The sequence below is a fragment of the Phasianus colchicus genome, chromosome 9 (assembly GCF_987193195.1).
Source record: "Phasianus colchicus chromosome 9, bPhaCol1.hap1.1, whole genome shotgun sequence".
Lineage (NCBI taxonomy): Eukaryota > Metazoa > Chordata > Aves > Galliformes > Phasianidae > Phasianus > Phasianus colchicus.
Window position 1 is genome coordinate 6,500,168 of NC_143444.1, and position 6,709 is coordinate 6,506,876.

The 6,709-nt window shown below is 55.4% G+C and overlaps 1 protein-coding gene across 2 annotated transcripts in view; it reads right to left on the reverse strand.

Moving 5' to 3' along the window:
- The window catches only part of TNR (tenascin R), a 51,072-nt gene extending 44,830 nt beyond the window's left edge, over positions 1 to 6,242 (reverse strand). For both annotated transcript variants that reach the window (XM_090145963.1, XM_090145962.1), the window contains exon 1: positions 6,016 to 6,242. The gene's annotated coding sequence lies outside the window, so the exon portion shown is untranslated. The remainder of the gene's footprint in view (positions 1 to 6,015) is intronic.
- Positions 6,243 to 6,709: the final 467 nt, after the last annotated feature.

The following is a 6,709-nucleotide window of genomic DNA, read 5'->3' on the forward strand; positions in this document are numbered from 1 at the left end:
ACAGATGTTCCCCAGCTGAGCCCTGGGGTGTGTGAGCAGCCCTCGGTGTGGTCAGCTAATGCACTTGTGAGGGGGAAGCTCATGCATTTCCACAGCGAGTGGTTTAACTGTAAATCCGCAATCGATAAGGAGAAATTTAACGGGATTAAGCCTTCTGCTTCTGCTGCAGAAGAGATGCTCCCCACCAAGGTTCCCTCTCCCAAGCCACTGCCATGGGATAAGATGTGGCCTTGGGTACCACGGGGACTACCACCACCTCCTGAGGGCTGCAGGGAAATGTTGGAGCAAAACCACTCAGGTGTAATGCAGAGATGGAGCTCTTCCCAAGGGTAAACCCACCCCATGGGTGTCCATGGGACTGGAGGGGCTCCTCTCCATGCCTCCCATCCTGTGCTGCATACCCGTGGTGCTGCCCAACCCCTGCCCTGCTGGGCTGGCTTTTTTAATTGGATTGTGACAAACATTTAATGCCTAATAGAGCTCACACTGGCACAGTTAATTAAGGATGTGACTAATCCAATTCACTCGTGGGAGCGCGGGAGGAGAAGAGCAAGAGCAAGCGCATGCATGGGGGGCAGTGGAGGGGAGGGATCCGGATGGGGAACGATCAGTTCAACACTACTGCCGTTCCTTTTACTCTTTATAAATGATGAAGAGGGGCTTTTTTCCCCATTTTTAGTTTCCCCCTTCCTCTTGGGTGGAAACCGAACACCGTGGGCTCTGCGTGAGCATCCCTGCTGCGGGTGGGTACCGAGACCCCAAAGCATCCCCGCAGCCGGGCACGTAGTGCTGGCCCAGCCAGCTGTGCCAACATCTGTATGCCACTCACTCCTTGTCCCCCCGGAGTTTATAAATAAAACAAACGGAGTTATTTTGGCCCCGTGGACAGGGCTGTCTCCAGCAGCACAGAGCTGCTCTTTCTCCAGCCCGAGTTCATTGTTATTCCCCAGCTGAGAACAAGACACGGATTGAGTGAAGTTCCCATCTGCAGCGGGCAGCCGGAGAGAGACTCTCTTCATATTAGTGCCTAATGCAATAAATAGCGCTTTTCAATGAAGCTGGGATGGAAACAAAAGCCCAGAGTGGGGAAGAGAGTGTGGCAAGGCTGGGGAGGGAGAGAGAAGGGGCTGGAACAGGAAGATGGAGATGGATGGAGGATGAGGATGGAGATGGAGGTGGAGATGGGCTGAGAATAGAGGATGGAGGGGGGAGATGGAGAATGAAGGTTGGAGATGGAGAGGGAAAATGGAGGATGGAGTTGAACAGAGCTGTGAAGCTCTGTGATGCAATACTGGACCACCCTCTGGGTCCAGCTTTTCCATTTGGTGGACCAGGAAGGTGATGCATCCCCAGGCATGCCGACCCAGGCTGGACAAATGAGGCAATGCTAATCCTGAGTGGAACATTGACAGTCATCCCTCCCTCCAGCAGCCTTGCCTTGAGCATCATCAAAGCCATCTGTTCCCTTGCATGAAGTTGGGTTCAGATGTTGGATGCAGCAAGAATCCAAAGCCCTGCAAAAGGCAGCAGGGAGGGAGAGCAAGGAATGGGGTTGGGTGGTTGTTTGCCAGGATGCAGCAGCAGTGCAACATCCTGCATCCTGGGGACCCCTCCAGCACCATCCCACAACAGGACACAACCCTTGCAGGTAGGACACCATGTTCCCATCTCCAGCATCACGCTTCAGCTGGATGCCAGAGACACTGGCTGTGCCAGCTGTGGCCAGGAAGTGAGCCATACATTAATCTTTGTTCCCCACCATTAATCTTCATTAACACAAAGCTAACACAGAGAAGTAGCACTTCAGAAAAATGATAGATTCACACCCAATTTACTGTCTCTGAACCCTAGTGAGGCTGGGATGCTACCACACACACAGGGACCATCCCAGCCTCCATTACTGCAGGGCACCATAGATGCTGCCCATGGGGGCAGAGCCACCAAAACCACACCTGCCATCCTGGTTTAGCTGCTGGGAGGGGTGCACATCAGTTATTAATGAGGAATTACACAAAGGGCTCATCCCTTCTGCGGCTGGGAGTCCCCTGAGGCACTCCTGCCCTGTCCCCTTGTAGGAAATATAATTACTAGCATTAAAATTATTTACTGAATGAAGCAATTCTTCCAGTACTATCTCAGAACTGTTTGTCTGGTTTGCTCTGCTTCTAGTGCTACATAATAGATTAGCTGGGTAATTACAGCTGAATTTAAGGCTTGTACTTTGCAATGGGATTTTCTTGGATACCCTGGGGCAAGGGGGTCCCATTATTGCCAGCTCGAGCAGTTCTTGCGGACACCCCACTGCACCCCAAGGGAAAACAGCCCAATCGATCCCAATCAATCCATGTATAATTAGCAGCTGGGAGCCCTGGCTGGCTAACTTGAAGGCAGCCAGCCTCTGTTGCAGGGCTGTGCTTCTGCTCAGGGATGCGCTTCAGCAATCGAGCTCGTTTTCAGATATTTCTGCTGATGAACATGATTTCAGCAGGAAAAAATGAAAGGGGTTCACTGTTCAGTGTTTCCATTTTTAAAAGGATGCTTTGGGACTGAAATGGATTGGAGGCGAGGACTGCAAGACCCAGGGCACCCTTGTCCTTCTTGCTCGCCAACCTATCCCACTCCATCCCCTACTCAGCACATTTGGCCCTCCCCATATGCATCCCGTTGACTCAGAAGACGGCCTCCACCAAAGGACATCTCTTCACTTGAAGGTCCATACATGACAATTCCCAACAGTGGGGGTAATTTTGAGGTCTCCTTTACAGATGAGTGAAGGATCTATGTATGCTCCTGGAGACAGGAGTCTCAGAGAGCACATCCTGTTGTCCTTTTTGCTGAGAATTCTTGGGGTCTGGGCCCCTTTATGCCCCCCATTTGCCCACAGAGCATGGAGAGTTTGGGAATTCAGGTCTCCCATAGCAGCAAACCCAGCAGTAGCCATCCATAGGAAATCAAAATGACCACTGAGTGCTGCCAGGGACACACCTGGAGAAAAAGACCAAAACCCAGCTGAAGAGCAAGGATATTTCTATAAACATCCTTCTAGCAACAGCTGAATAGCATCTCACAGCAGGACCTTAGTTCTGCTCACCACCCAAAGGCAGCAAGCATCACTTGGACCTGTCTACAGTGGGAGACACCCAATCAGGACCTCTTGGGATGCTGGAGTGTCTCCAGTGATGGGAAGCCATCAGAGCTAGGGTAGCACTGGGACAACTCAAGCAATGCTCCAACCATCTCCCAGTGCAGGGTTGGGTGCCATCCTGGCTGTGCCTCCATCCCCTGCCTGGTTTTGGAAGCAGGGCAGCTCCTGGCACTTCCAGCCCTGCCATTTTCAGCTTCCCCTGCATTACTGGAAATGAATGTTGATGCTTATGGAAGCGCAAGGCTTTGACACTGAAAATGACAAGGAGCAAATCTGGGAGGAGGGGGGAAGATCAAACAGTTACCTGGGGCTCATCAGGAAGCAGCTGCAAGAGACTGTGAGGGGTAATTATAAAGGTAAAGTGAAGGATTTTGAAATCAAGCTCTGAGATGAGCACAAGGAGGCAGGGGGACTTGGAAGAGGTAGGAGAGCAGGGAACGGTGCAGCCCTGCACCGGGCATGGCTCTGCCCCTGTCCTCTGCACCCAGGCCAGCACACTCAGAGCTTTGGTCCCCTCATCATTTTTGTGGTCCTTGCCACAAAAGAGCTCCATGCCTCCTGTTCTGGGGAGCCCAGCACCAGACCCAGCACTGCAGATGTCACCTCAGAAGGGATGGCTCACTCCTTGACCTGCTGGCAACGCTAAGGCAGCCCAGAGCACCACCCACCTTCGTTGCAGCTGGTTCATATTCATCACAGTGTTGGTGACAACCACCAGGCTCAGTTCTCTATATGACCACTGGGAAGGCTCCCTCCGTCCATCCCAGGATGGGATTTCTCCAACTACCCCAAGCTTTGGCAGAGCTTTACTTTGGTACTCAGAGAACTCCACAATAAATCAGTTTGTGCAACTGAGACAAAACTGCACATTGAAGTTTAGAGAAACCACCCTCCAGGTCAAGGAGACAAGGAGCCCCCTGGCACGGACCTGCACAGCCCAGACCCTTGGCAACACCTGTCCATGTGCTCCACAGAATCATAGAATCATGGAATCCTTTGAAGTTGGAAGGGACCTTAAAGGTCATCTAGTCCAACTACTCTGCAATGAATAGAGACAAAGACGATGGTGTGGTAGGGACATAGGCTGTGGGATGATGGTGCTGGCTTTCCTGCTGGTGTTACAGTAGATGCTTTTGGCATGGGCAGCACTGCCAGAACTCCAGCAAGGACCCAGAAGAGCTCTGCTATCAGGATGGGACTCAACATCCTCATCCTTCAGCTTCACTGTGAGGCTGGGAGCCTCCCCTGTTTTTCCTTCTCTTTTCCTTTTCTCCTACATTATTACTCCTTTACATCCCAGCCCACTGCTCTCTGGGCAGAGGGGCTGAATAGCTCACAATGGAGCTGGGGGCACCCAACCCTGCATGGCCCCTGTGCCCCTGTGCCACACCGGGAGGGACAGCGAGAAGCAGCATCTAATGACATTGACATTTCATTTCTCATTATAGACACAATTAAAAGCAGAGCGGATTATAAGCTGCTGCCACGCCATGTCACCCTGCTGCTGGCTTTATCCCTTCTGCTTGGGCAGCTCTGTCAATGAATCGACTCCTTCCCCCTCCTCGTTGGTGGCTCCTTTCTGTTTGTTTATATAACACGCACAAACGTCCACTTTGCACCCTCACTCCTGTACTCAACTAATGAATATTTGCTCGGTGCTCACCGCATTCACCACGCGTTCTGGGATGGTGCAGGGGGCTGTGGGTGCCCAAGGCCCCTCTGCTCCCCCTGCCCACCTCACACTGTCGCTCCCTGCCTGCTACTCCCCTGCACGAGCTGGGCACTGCCACGCTGGTCCCAGACGGCACACAGACCTGGCTAAAGGTGGGATGCTCAGCTGGGCAGCATCCCCCGTTGGGCTCAGCATCCTCCTCTTCCCCGGGGCAGATGCTTTCTGCCTGGAGCTCTAACAGGTACCCGTTCACGGAGCGTGCCTAATTAATCCGTGCCTCGGCAGCTCCCACGCATCGCTCTCCCCGCCGGCTCGGCAGCAGTAACCCTTCCAACAGCGCTCGCTCCCCGCTCCGGAGCCGTCGCTCAGCGCGCATCCCGCAGCTCCCAGCCGGCCCCCGGCAGCGCACCCCGCGGGCAGGAGAAGGGCACCGGGTGTTGGGGGAGGGACACGGAGGAAAAAGCCCTCTGGAGCTCGGCGCGGGGTGCCAGCGGGGCTGTTTCATCTATTTGCTGTTCTCCAGCTCCACGAAGCGTTGGAGCTGCTGTTTTAAATCTCCGGGTTTTGTTCGGAGCGCTACAGAAGATGCTCCAAACCCGCAGATTTGCCCCCCAAACCGTACGTGTCTCCATCCAGCTGCCATCGGGGTATTCCCGAGCGAGCAAGAGGGGAGGCATAATCTCCTTCAAACTTTAACCAGAAAGCGGGGATGCGGGCAGCTCGGCGCAGCCTGGGAGGGCTGCGGGGCGGAGATGGGAGGGCAGCGCTGCGGGGCTGGGTGCGGAGGGTAGCGCTGCGCAGGGGACGCTCCCTGCCCTCCCGGGGACGGCTGCGACTGATACGGGCACGGCACTGGGGAAAGGGGAAATAGGAGCGGGGTGTGGGAAGGAGCACGAAAGGGAGACGGGGGAGAGAGTGTGAGCGAGCCCCCCAGCACCGCCTGCGAGCGTGCAGTGAGATGCATTCCCCCTTTTCTCCCCACATGACTAAGCGGGGGCTAAGAGCCCGATTTCTTTTAGCCTCATACCAGCAACAAAGGGAACTTGCAGAAAGTGCGGGCACCTTCCCCCCGAAAGCGCAGCCCTTCCCCCGCGCAGCCCCGCGCCCTGGCGGCCTCCCCCCGCTCCCAGCCCCGCGTCGCCCCGCAGCGCGGAGAACCGCAGAGCGCGGAGCTGTCCGCGGTGCTGAACGCACTCACCGGGCCGGGCCGGCTCCTCCTGCCTCCTGCCGCCTCCTGCTTCCTGCCGCCTCCTCCTGCCTCCTCCTGCCTCCCGCAGCCGTCGAGGTGGAATTGGGGCGTCCCCGCTCCGGGGGGGGGGTCCCCGGGCTCGGCCTGGCGCCTGCCTGGCGCCGGCAGCCCGCTGCCTACTGTGGCAGAGCGGAGCGACCCCGGGACTGTCTGTCAGCCGCTCCCTCCTCTGCTTAAATTTCACCGGCTTGTTTTTTTTTTTTTTTTCTTATTATTTATTTATTTTTTTTAATTTCCTGCTCTCCCCTCTTCTCCCCTCGCTTCCCGCTCCGGGCTCTCCCAGCACGCAGCCACCTAGTGGGCAGAAGTGGGAGGAAAATCCCGCCCGAACACCCAGGCGGCACCGCTGCGGCTGCACCGCCTCCCCCCGCCGGCCCCGCTGCAGGGCGGCTGCCCCGGGGGAGGCATGGAAGGGGCAGATGGGGGTGGGGGCCAGAAGGGCGCTGATGAGTGAAAAAAAAAACAAGAGATGCAAAGAATGAGCTGAGTTCTGCTGGGCTGGGAACGTGAACCAATGTGGCAAGACAACTCAACAAGGTTTGGGTCCTGCTGTTCCTCCTTAACAGTGGTGGAAACAGCCAGTGGTCTGGGAGGCTTCCTGCCCGCAGATCATAGAATCACAGAATGGTTTGAGTTAGAAGAG